Below are 13,864 nucleotides of genomic sequence, written 5' to 3' on the forward strand. Positions count from 1 at the left end.
GATCGACTAACACGGAAAATTGAGCGAGTTGGTACATCATTTTAAAACTTTCGAAAGCGCTGCTACGGGGGACACCAAGAGAAAGAAAACAAAGGACAAGCGCTAAACTCCTGAAAAAGCTTAAGTCATTCGGTAAACCTGATTCACCAGAAGGTCCCAGTAACGAGAAAAGAAAGTGTGCAGTAATTCCGTATATACACAGATTATCCCACCGATTAAAACACGTAGGCACTAGATATGGGGTAAGGATACTGTTGTCAGCTCCCCAAAAACTTGGAAAAATTTGCGCTATGGTCGATAGGAGAGCCAGATTAGAAAAACAGAAGTCAAAAGAAAGTAAAAAAGGGCAATATAAAACATGAGTTGCTGTTTGCGCCTTGTACCGAGGGAGTGGTATATGAAGTACCCTTCACATGCGTAAAGAGTTATATAGGCCAAACTGGTAAATGTAATAACACACGGCAACGCCAACATAATTCGTATTTAAAGGTGGCTCCTTCCTCTAATTTGGCCCTGCATTACAGAGACTGCGAACTGAACCATTCTAACCCGTTGGAAAAAAATGCATGTGCACCTCTGTTCAATAGTACAAAAATTCTGTATAGGCATTCCAATCAGCTAACAAGGGAATTATCTGAGGCATTTCATATTCACAAAAACTCCGACATGTGCGTCAGCACACCATCTGTTGTCATCCACGATTGTGAAATTCGGTACCTTAATTCAACACAGTGATTCGTTTTGTCATTCTGGAGGTAGGCGCATGCGCTGCTGGTGGCCTTGTGTGAGCTATTTAACCTTATGTGTTTTTTCCAATAAACTTCAGTTGATAGTAGCGCTTGTCCTTCGTTTTCTTTCTGTTGGTGTCCCCCGTACCCGCGCTTTCGAAAGTTTTAAAATAAAAAAAAACTGATTGACTAATGACTGCACTTAACGACAATGCGCCCCATCATGGGAACTGCGCTGTTTCAGCAAGTCTGACGTGGAGCCATGAGACTGTAATCAGGTTCCTATTACCAGCAGGGCCATGCGTATTTGCGCCACACCCTTTCACGATGCCTGAGGCCACGCGACCTCTGCCTTTCTGCGTCGATTATACCATGCACAATGACGGTGAGCGCCGTGCGAACACCAAGTGGAACTGCAGCGCAGGGTGCGAGCCTATTCATGTACTGTGTCTCCTTGCAGGTTTCCAAGCAGGCTTCAGCGTTCTGAAGCTGGGCAGACGAATGAATCGGCTCCTTCCAGGATTGACAAGAGACCCGCCTTGTGCTCAGTTAACGAGTGCTTACTGCATGCACCCCATTAACCAGGCATAAGGGATTATGACAAGGATCTTTTCGACGAAATCCGTGTTTGCTGGCTCAATGACAATTTAATGACGCTAGCTTTCGGGGGAAGCCGAATACTGTGCTCGCTTCCTCTTCACCTTGGAATGCAGAATGGCTTCATTATTCAGAAGCTAATTTGAATTCATTCCAAAAGACACATTACAACTCGACTAAAGAATTGTTTGTTACGCTGAGAGGACGTCAGGTTCATGTTCGAAAGAATTTTTACTCGCTTACGAAAGTAGCCAATATATATGTGGCCACATGCCTGCATGCTGCTGGCGTAAGCCTTTCATTGTTGTTTATTTTATTTCTGTCTACAGAGAAAAACGAGCATGAGCTAAAGGCTCATTCGCGATGATGCTGTGCTGAGCTAATTGGAGAGGACGCATCTTGGAAAATTCAGCGCAACAACAGAAAGAATAGAAAGGAAGAACAAGATGCAGATGAGCGCTGTCTAACAAGTGAATTTTTATTGTGGAGGCTACAAAAATTACAGGAAGGAAAACGAAAGAAAGGTAAAAATAAATGTGATACAAGGTTAGAAAAGCAAGTCACAAACCGAGCCAAACACGCGCAAACAAGGTTGATAATTTAACAACTGATTCAAAGTAGGCAACTTCACTATTGGATGAAGATATTGATGTATCGCTTACACAGCTATCACCATGTTTAAAGATATGGAAAGCTTCTATATTCTCGCTGGTGCGCTAAGTACACGCTTTAACAAGCACAACAGGCTCCTGAAAAGGGGGTTGGCACTGCCAATTTGTACAGTGTTTTGGTAAATTTTCTAGCGCAGTTGGCTTCGAAGAGTTTCTGTGCTCGAACAAACGGACAGTGGCACTTACAACTTATACAATGTTTTGGTAAATTCTCTAGCGCAGTTGGCTTCAAAATGTTTCTATGCTCGAACAAACGGACAATAAGACAGTGGCCAGTTTGCCAAATATAGAACATCTCGCAAGTCCGGAATTTTATTGATGATCTGAGATAAGTAATTGAACTGTAGGGAACTGCAATTGGGCACTTCAGACGTGAAGTTCAAACTTTGTCTACATTTTTTCCAAACCATTAAAACGTCAACGACGCAGTTGTTGAAAAGAACATAGGACACGAGCACTAAATAATCACCTGCAAAGAGAAAATTTTTCAAAGAGAAACCATGAAGATTGGCTTTAATGTTTCTTTCAAATTGGCTGGGAAAAATATCAGAATGCAGCGGGTCAACCCAGGAACCAATACAGATGCCCGATTTCTGAAGCTACAACAAACCTCTCGAGCCATCAAAAGCTGAATTTAGATTAAAGGTAGCTAGTTCCAAAATTTTTTACAGAGGCATACCAGAGTGCTCGATGAAACTCAGTTCATCACTGAGATCGGAGGTACAAGACCTTACGCTTTGCATAACGTCGTCATGGGGGATTTCATAAGCTTTCATCATCAATGAAGAATGCTCGTAACCCCATAATGTTAGCGGTCTGCAAATGTTGCACGATTTTGACTCAATTAGGAACTAGGAATAGATCATCAATTAGTATAACCGAATGACATTTAAGCAACAATCCTGAAAGAAGATGCTGCCATGATGCAGACTCGGAAATCATCGCAAAAAAGGTAAGTCAATCTTATGGGTCTTTACTGAGAAAGATATAGCTTGGCACATCTCTTTTGCGCCCTTCGACACTGTAACCAAACGATCGAGCTTGATTTGCTCCAGCAGTGAAGTCGCCTCTAGCTTAACGTTAACCGTTTTTACCAGTACTTCACTAAATTGTATCCAACGGCACCTCGGGCTCTCTCATTTTTGGGGAAGAAAGGAAATCAGGAGATTCAGAAGAACTAGATCCGAGCCGCATGTCTTAACCACAACAACCACACAACGAGCTTGTCCAAAGGAGATGAGACTGGCTGAAAGGCATTTTTCAGTACGAACTGTAGTTTCTTGAAGTGTTCTTCCGGCAGCGGAAGAATCTTAACGGTTAATCTCTCAAAGTTTTCCGCCATGGTTTTAGGGAATGTGTACATTATATGAACTTCACATTTGAAGTGCCAAGGTTTTTAGAGAATGTGGACAATATTTGAACTTCACATTTGAAGTGCGGAATTACAGTTCCTTATGTGTGCCTCGTCTCTTTGCTGTGTTCCGTCTTTTGACTTTTTTTTTTCCTGAACATGTACCAACTCACCCAGATTTCAACTCTACTGAGGTTCCCTACAGTTCCTTGACTTATCGCTCAATTTCGACAAGAAGCATATTTGTTGGTGCTGTCAGCCTCGGTCCACTAAACATTTACTTCAGTTTCACACCGACGATTATAATGTAGTAAAAAATGCTGCAGTCACATGTTGTTTGCGTTCTCTTCTCAAATCTTGGAAATACAAAATGAGAACAGGTTTCCTTGAGCAAGCGGCCATAATGTGCGATACTGCTTGCCCTATTTCAATGTTTGGTAGCAGATGCAATAAGCTTCTACATTGAGTAAAAAGTCATGACGCCACGCAAACATCGTTGCCAAGCATCAAGAAGTCTGTTGTTCTTCCTTACGTACACCCTCTCTCGCAGGGATTACGCAATGTTGCTAATCGCCACGATGTGGGAAGTCTCATGTGTGCTCTTTTAAATGTATCTGGATTGTCTGGTTTGGTTCACAGGGAAGCAGAAGCTGTAAAAGATGAACAGATATGAAACGTCAATCATAAATCCAGGTTGTGCTGTTTCGAACGCAGATCATTTCTAAAGTTCCTATCTCTGGCGGGAAGTTTATCTCCGGGAAACTGGACACTGTTTGAATGTCCATTGTTCGAGCATAGAAATTCTTTGAAGCCATCTGCGCTAGAAAATTTAACAAAACATTGCACAAGTTGTAAGTGCCAACCCGTTTTTGAGGAGAGTGTTGTGCATGGCAAAGCGCCACCCAGCGCACCAGGGAGGTTATCAAATCTTTCTATACCTTTAAACGTGGGGATAGCTGTGTAAGCGGCATCAATATCTATATCCAGAAGTTAAATTGCCTTCCCAGAATTAGTTATTAAGTGACCAGTCTTGTTTACACGTGTTTGGTTCTGTTTATTGTTACATGGTTTTCTAACCCTGTATTATTATTTTTAACTTTTTTTTCCGTTTTCGTTGCTACATGTTGTGTAGCCTTCTTAATAAATATTCAATTGTGAGAAGAGCTCGTCTGTGCCTTCTTTTCTTATACCGAACCCTTCGTTGTGGTAAATTTTTGCAAGATGCTAAAGGCTCCTGTCATGACAAAACCTCCTGCCCCAGGTGGTAGAGTTCAGCACACAGTGAGAAGAACTATTTTATTTTTATTTTATTTATTTATTGATACTACAATCCCGTAGTTGGGATTTTAGCAGGGTGGGGATACAAACTAGGCAGTTTAACAAAACAGGCAACGGTAAACAAAAATAACAGTGCAAGTTGAAGGTCGTCTGCACCATTGCGAATACAGCAATTAAACGTATACAACAGAACAGTGAGATAGCAAATGCAATAAAACTAGGTGATATATTGCGAGAATATACCGGTCCCTTCGTTGTGGTAAATTTTTGCAAGATGCTAAAGGCTCCTGGCATGACAAAACCTCCTGCCCCAGGTGGCAGAGTTCAGCACACAATGAGAAAAGCTATTTTAATTTCATTTTATTTATTTATTGATACTGCAATCCCGTAGTTGGGATTTTAGCAGGGTCGGGATACAAACTAGGCAGTTTAACAAAGCAGGCAAAGGTAAACAAAAATAACAGTTCAAGTTGAAGGTGTTCTGCACTATTGCGAGTACAGCAATTAAACATATACAACAGAAATAGCAAATGCAATAAAACTAGGTGATATGTTGCGAGAACAATGTCAGTGACGGCTGCAGCACTTCATTGTTAGTGAGGTTATTGCAATCGGAAATAGTTCGTGGAAGGAATGAGTATTTAAAGCAGTTATTTCGAACGCGAAACGGAGTTAAAGTTAGCTAGTGTCGTTGTCGCGTCGCATATCCGGACGAAAAAACAAGCAGATCAGTGAGTTCTGTTCTGTGGTGTCTTCTGATTAATTGATACATAAATTTAAGTCGTGCACAACGATTTCGCTCAGTTATTGTAGGAAGGCCAGCTTGGATTAAAAGATGTGTTACTGATGTACGTCGGTAATTGTTATATATGTAGCGTGCCGCCCTCTTTTGAACCTTCTCTATTTTATTCATGTTAGTTGGGGTGAATGGGTCCCAAATGATAGCAGCATAATCTAAGGTAGGCAGAATAATACGTTTGCAAGCAAGTAGGCGAACAGATGGGGTAGACAACCGCAATGCCCGTCTCAAGAAAAACAATTTACGAAAAGCGTTACACGTTATGAAGTCAATATGTTTATTCCAGCTAAGAGTGTTAGTGACCCAGAGGCGTAGATATTTATATTCTGTTACTTTTGTCAGTGTCATGCCGTTAATACAATAATCTAAGGATAAGACTTTTTTTGTGAGGTATTCTCATTAGTACAGTTTTTTCAAAGTTAATGGACATTTGCCATGCTTCACACCATGCGAAAACTCTTTGCAACGCATTATTAAGTAATAGCTGATCGGAGACATTTCTTACTTCTGTGTAAATAACACAATCATCAGCGTAAAGTCTATTTTTCACAGGAATGTTAGCGACAATCTCAATAATATATATTAGAAACAAGAGTGGCCCAAGAACAGAGCCCTGAGGGACGCCAGAGTGAACTGTAACCTGTCAGAAGAATGATCGCTAAAAACAACGAATTGTTCTCTGAGAGGTAGGCTGAAATCCATTTTGCTAGTTGTTCGTTTTGAAGTACTGTGTCTAATTTATAAAGTAACTTTTCGTGAGTAACCTTATCAAAAGCTTTCGAGAAGTCCATAAATACGGCATCAATCTGCGTTCCATTGTTAACTGACGAGGCAAAATCATGTATAGTTTCGACTAGCTGTGTACAAGTTGAGTCACCCCTCCTGAATCCATGCTGACACAGAAAAAAATTATTAGCTTCGAGAAAGTTTGATATGTGATTATGAATTATGTGTTCAAGTAGTTTACAAGCAGTCGATGTGAGAGAAATAGGGCGGTAGTTCTTGATCAATCGCTTGTCTCCACTTTTATGAAGCGGTTTCACTCTAGCAGTCCCCCAGTCTCTTGGAATTTGACCTTCATTTAAGTACTTTGTAAATAAAACATAGAAATATTTAGAGGTCCATTGTGCATATCTTTTCATAAAGGCAACAGGTATGTTCTCTGGTCCAGATGATTTCTTTATATCAAGGCTAAGTAACATGTTTAAAATTCCATGCTCACTAATTACAAGGTCATCCAGAGGCGGCAGTGAAGCTTCAAATTTTGGAAAGATATTATTGTCATTAGTAAATACGGACTTAAAATGTTCATTGAATACATTAGATACTGTTTGTGCATCACTGACCAGAACACCATTGTTTACAAACTCATTATTGATCCTCGAGGTGGGAGAGACCAAACGCCAGAGTTTCTCGGGATACTGTGATATAAAGTTTGGTAAAGATTTATTAAAGTAACGCTGTTTGTCAGTGATAGTGCTCTGTTTTAATTGAGAACAGAGCAAAAGGATTTTTTGTTCTAATTCTGGAGAATAACTATTTGCTTTTTCCTTTTCATCCGTTTCAGTTTTCTTTTTAGCTGCAGTGTTGCCCGAGAAATCCATGGGTTTTTTGTTCTCTTTTTAACAATAACCGGCATGTGGCATTTAATACGTTCATGTATCATAGCTTTAAACCAGTCGCAAAGTTTGTGAACACTGTGAGTGTTATTACAAAACATATCAAAATTGAAGGAAAGAATATCAACAATGGAAACATCATCAGCTCGAGAGAAGTTTCTAAAATGGATTTCAGAGCAATTTTTATCAACAGTCAGGCCGGAAAGAGTTAGTAGAACGGCCTTGTGATCAGAGATATCGGGTATCACTACACATTTAGCTGTATTTAAAATTGTGCCAGAAAAAAAGAAAAGGTCTAGCATGGATTTTGAATTCCCTTGTATTCGGGTCGGGTGCTCTACAGTTTGCGTGAAGTCATATGAGAACGCTATATCAAGCATGGCCTCACTTGATTCATCGCTATGGGTTTTGATCGCGAAGGTTGGCCAGTCAATATCCGGTAAATTGAAATCGCCGGCTATAATAATCCGATCATTTGGCTTAACAAAAGTTCTCATATAATCTCCTAGGTTATTTAAAACACTGACCGGTGATCCAGGCGGTCTATACAAAGCCCCTACAATATACCGGGCATTGTTGTGGTATGCCTTACAGAAAATGCATTCAATATTAGGCACATCAGGCATGCTCAGTATATTTAAATAATTTTTAAAGATTATGGCAACTCCTCCTGCTTTGCTACCACGGTCTTTCCTAAGTACACTGTAGTCATCTGGCGCAAATTCGCTATCGTAAACGGTTTCATTTAACCACGTCTCTGTTAAAACCGCGATATCTGGATCTTGACAAAGTAAAATTCCTTCTAACTCACTAATTTTATTTAGTTTGCTTCTGCAGTTTACGTTTAATATTTTTAGTGATTTAGGAACGTGCTTGTGCTGTCAGTTATTTTTACTGTTTAACTTGAAACGGGAACCTTTCACTTCATCCCAGCCGTACATTACACTGTCAAAAGACAATTTATTGTGCACCAATTTCACCTTGGCCCCATTATCTTTTTCCTGTGTGGCACTCTTCCACAGGTGCTTTCGTATTTCCCGCATTCTGGTAGAAAAGCCTTCAGAGATTGAAATTGCGGAACCCTTTAGCTTGTAGGCTGATTTTAATGCCGAAACCTTTTCTAGGTAATCTATAAATTTCACTATCACGGGCGTTTCCTATCTCCGATTTTGCGACTAAGTCTATGACACCTCTCAATGCCAGTGACAGTTAACTCTAATTTGTCTTGAAAGACCTCAGTAATAAGTATTCTTTCAAGATCAACCACTGTCTCTTCATCCTCCTCAGCTAATCCGTATATAACTAAACTGTTTCTGCGACTCCTCCTATTTTTCAAGTCATCGACTTTGGAGATGAGCGCTGATAACTGCTTAGCAACCTTCTCGACAGTGTCCTCTATTACATTCACATGGTTGTTCAAAGCGTGCAAACCTACCAGCTGTTTTTCAAGACCTTCTATGCAGTCGGTCAGAGCTGAAATGTTCCGCTCAATATCGCTTTGAGAACAACGTAAAGCTTCCACAGCTGCGGTCAATTTTCCCTGGCCGTCCAGTAATTCTGAAAGCATTTCTTATTCTGTAGGGCTCGGATTGGCCTCTACATCGCCGCACACCAGCAGGTCTCTTGGTATAGAAATGACATAGTCGAAAACATTCATCAAGTGGGCTGGGCAGCAGCACTAAGAAGCGGTTATCACTTCCATAGCATTTAGTAGGTAAGTACCGACTAACCTGCAGCACAAAACAGAAGGCGTTCCTTAGCATGTTGCCGCTGAGGCTGCTGCCATGCCCACTGATGAGGCTCGGTGCTGTCTCTCCTTTTATAGCTTTGAATTGGGTCATGTGGTTCGACGTAACCGCTGTTGGCATAGGCGTGGCGATGATAACTGACGCTGTCGGATCATCCACAAAGCAGATGTCACCGAAACGTGTCGACGATACTGGATACGCCCCAAGGCTTTCATTGTGGCGTAATGCAGCGCGAAAACTGCATGACGATAGCTCAGTTCGCAGCAGAACCGCCACATCCTGCAGCACAAAACAGAAAGGGTTCCTTACGTTAGCGTTCGTCCTACGTTGTTGTTCTACTGTGTCTGCGTGTTTTTTCGGCGCTACTGTTTTTTCCTTTTTTTCCATTGTTTTCGTTCCTTAGCATGTTGCCGCTGAGGCTGCTGTCATGCTCACTACCATATTGGGCACGGCAGCACTACCAGGATGCGGAGCAATAACCCGTTCCTCTATATTGTGCAGATCGTCTTCGGCGCACTGCTTCCATCCAGTCAGCACCCCCAGCCACGCAGGACCCGTGAAGATTATAGCACAGTCTGCCGGAACCACCAGCTTCCACGTGCACAATCTGCCATCGCTGACAGCACAAGATTACCCGTTCCAGTGGCCAACAGCTACAAGTGTGTTCATCGGAGCACATGACCTGCTGCAAGCGCCACCAAACTGGCATATATATACGCGCTACGAAGAATATGCTAGTATTGGGCACGGCAGCACTGCCAGGATGCGGAGCAATAACCCGTTCCTCTATATTGTGCAGGTGAGAAAACTATTTGGTAAATGTTTCCGCTCAAGTGACCCCTTTTTGTTCGTGCTGCCGTGCCCGCAGCAATTGTCTTGTATCGCTGTGGTATTGCGCAAGTTGTTGCTCCTAGGTGGAGATATTGAAACTAATCCAGGCCCGGATCTAATTCAAATTGCCGAACAATTCAAAGATATCGCTAGCGACATAAAAGACATAAAGGAAGTACGCCTCGTTGATATAGACAAGAAGCTTGATGCCCTAACACAGCTTGAAAAGAAACTGGCCACCTGCCAAAACGAAATTTCGCGCATGGATCGCGTAATTGAAACAATGGAAAAGAAAATCGATGAGCTTGCAAATCGAGGCAGACGTTCCAACTTAATTATATACGGACTGCCGGAGGAGGAAGAAGAAACTAATGAAAGTCTTGACCAAAGAGTGAACAAAATAATAGTACAAGATACCCTCGAACTAGAAGCTGTCGCCATTGAGCGAATTCACAGGCTAGGTAGACAGTAAAAAAACAAGACTAGGCCAGTAATTATGAAGTTGCTAGATTCGAGACAAAAAAGGCTAATAATGAAAAACGAATTCAAACTAAAAGACACAAAATACGCTATCGGTGAATATTTTTCTTTCAGAGTTCGAGATGTTAGAAAGAAACTGTGGGCGAGCGCCAAACAAGAACGAGAAAGTAAGGAAAAGGTTGCGCTGTCCTTTGACAAACTGATCATAAATAAGCGCGTTTATTTTTGGGACGAAGAAACAAATAGCAGAGTTCCTATGCAAAAAAAAGGACACAGAATTCAGCCCTCGAGTGACTCGTCAGAAAACTCAGTTAAAGAACTGTACATCATAAATATAAATGCAAGAAGCATAGTGAACAAAACGCAGTCACTTGAAAGTCTCCTACTTTGTCATGAACCAGACGTAATTGGAATAACCGAAACATGGCTCTCACCTGAAATTTCAAGTCACGAAATCGCTCCACCAAACTACTCCGTCATCAGAAAAGACCGTGGTTCACGAGGAGGGGGCGTGGCAATACTGTTTAGGAGGCAGCTACCTTTTGTTATTCTCCCTGAAGGTCCCTGCGCAGAAGCTGTTTTCTGCAAGAATATTTGTAAAGGTACGGACATAATTACCGGCTGCATTTATAGAAGTCCTTCTACCGGACATGAAGCCATAACTGCAATTCAGGAATTCCTTCAGTACCATTCTCGAAATTCACGAATTATTATCATGGGTGATTTCAACCTCCCCGACATAAATTGGACAACAATGCAATATACATCAACAGCTTCAGAGGCCCTCATTGATTCAATGTTCAATTTTAATCTTCATCAAATTGATTCAACATCCACACGTACAGAAGGAACAACTGGTAATATCCTAGGTTTGATACTAATCACTGATCACTTTCCTGAAACCCGTGCTCAGGTTGACGTCATAGAAGGCATCTCGGACCACAGTATACCTACCTGCCGATTACCATTACAGAGCAGTATAATATATCAGAAAAGCATGCAGATCGTAACTAATTTTGCTAAAGCAGACGACACTAGTATTGTAACACACCTAGCGCACGAATTCCAATCATTTTTCGACACTGCTTCGCGTGAGACCACTGAAGTGAACACCTTGTGGGAGCAGTTTAGAAATACGGTAACCTACTGTGTAGGTGCATTCGTTCCGCGAATAATAAAACGACCTAAGAAAAACAACCCGTGGATTACAAGGGACGTCATTCATGCACAACGGCAAGTTAAGCGGCTCCATAGATCAATTAAAGAAAAGGGGCAAAATGCTACCAAATCATTGAAACTAACCAGTGCAGTCCGAAGGCTAAAAGAAGTATCAAAGCATGCAAAGCAACAGTACTTTAACGTGACTTTCCCTACACTTCTTAAGAATAATCCTCAGAGATTATGGAAATATTTTCGCAAAGATAAAACAGCCACATCCAACCTGTCCATGGAGGAAAAACAGACGATAGCTAACACGCACAACGATTTCCTTAAATCGGTTTTTACAAAAGATGACGGCATTCTCCCTAACAGTTCCTGCACATCTACGCCAGGTATTGGTCCTGTCCACATATCAGATGAAGGTGTTCTTAGCTTGCTGCTAAACCTAGACATAAAGAAAGCAAGTGGTCCAGACGACATCCCGAATCAGTTCCTTAAACGATATGCAGAATGGTGCAGTAAATATCTCGGTACCATATTTCGCAAGTCTTTATCAACTTCGAAGCTACCCCACGATTGGAAAAAAGCAAAGGTTCTACCCATTCATAAATCCGGAGATACAAACTCATCCTCTATGGACCCCTTTCCCTCACTAGTACGTCGGGCAAAATCATGGAGCACATTATAGCAAAACACATAAAGCACTTTCTGGAGACGGAAAACCTATTATCACCTCATCAACATGGCTTTCGTCGTGGCTTATCAACTGTCACCCAACTAACAGAAGTTGTGCATGACCTAGCCCTTAGTATTTACGACTGCAGTCAGACAGATATAATACTACTAGACTTCTCTAAAGCATTTGACAGTGAAAGCCACAACAAACTAATAACAAAACTACGCATCATAATTGGAGATGGTCGAGTGTTACACTGGATCACAGATTTTTTGACGAACCGCTCACAATTTGTAACTTTCGAACAAGTTCAATCAAGACCAGTTCCCGTTACATCAGGAGTCCCGCAGGGATCTGTCCTAGGACCAGTGTTGTTCTTAATTTTCGTCAACGATATTGCCAACAGTATTGAGTGTAACATAAAACTTTTCGCCGATGATTGCATTCTGTACAAAACGATAAAAAATCCTGAAGACCACTTTATGCTAACCAGCTCTCTTAACACAATTGTTGAATGGTGTAAAACTTGGCAGATGACAAGTTAAACAATAAAAAATCCGTTTGCATGACAGTCACCAGGAAAAAACAGCCATATAACTATGTCTACAATATCAAGGAATGAACGCTTTCAAGGGTTTCTGAACATAAATACCTAGAGTTAACTTTAACTTCTGACCTAAGATGGGACGCACATATAGCCAATATTACCTCTGCTGCCTTGCGAAAGCTGTTCTTTCTTAGAAGATGCCTACGTCTGGTCCCTCAAAACACGAAACTGTTTGCCTACACTACCCTCGTAAGGCCAATTTTAGAATACGCAAGCACTGTTTGGTTCCCACAATCAATCTTTAACATCACTAGGCTTGACAAGGTGCAACGAAAAGCTGTAAGGTTCATTCATAACAAATACAAACCCTCTGACTCACCTACCGATCTTTCCGCATCATCTGGCCTTCCATCACTATCATCTAGGGCAAATGAATCCCGCCTGAAGTTTTCATATCAATTACTACACAACAATTACAGTATAGATGTGTTTAAATACGTATGCTTCTCACAGTCACGACAATCCCGGCACAATCATGCGCACACGCTAACTGAATACTCATGCCGAAAGAACACTCTCAAGCTTTCTTTCTTTCCTTTAGCCATCAGCGAATGGAATCGACTCGATCCATCGATTACCATGTCGGACTCACTATCTTCCTTCACTTCAAGATTAGTAGAATGTAACAAGAATCAGTAATGTGCCAATAGTCCTACATCTTACCTGATGACTGCTCAACAATTACTTACATCTCTTGATACTATGTTACTTTTAAGGATGATTGCATTGTCTATTGCCACCCGTTACCTTTTTCTCGCTTTCTTCAAGTTCCTATTGTTAAATATTTCGAATACTAGCATGCTTGCTGGCATGAATGACTGCTGTTGTACTTGTTTTCTTTTTTGTTACAGTTCTGATTATTAAAGGTATTCTTTAGTAACTTGCCTACTAGTAGTTATGTAACACGTATTGTAAGAGTTCTTTTTGTTGATCTGCTTATAATTTCTCTTTTGTGTTTTGAACATTATATTGTACTGGTTGCCCACCTGCTACGGTCTCTTACTGAGACTGACAGTATTGTATATAAAATAAAAATAAATAAATAAAATATATATACCTGATATATTTTAAGACTCGCCACATGTGTGTTTCAGCCTCACAGTAAAACTAAATACACATTCTCACAACAAAATATCCAAAAGCATGCACTAGACTCTTTCCAGTGAACCTAGAGAGACTATGCAGTAAATTAATTGAGGTTACATAACGCAGACGAGAGACGGGCATTCCGTCACTCGTCACCTCAGCGGAAGAATTTTTGAGCTAGCATCAATGGCAACGAATTCACTCGGCACTTCACTGCAATTCACTGCAAAGT

This window comes from Amblyomma americanum, chromosome 5, assembly GCF_052857255.1.
Source record: "Amblyomma americanum isolate KBUSLIRL-KWMA chromosome 5, ASM5285725v1, whole genome shotgun sequence".
NCBI lineage: Eukaryota > Metazoa > Arthropoda > Arachnida > Ixodida > Ixodidae > Amblyomma > Amblyomma americanum.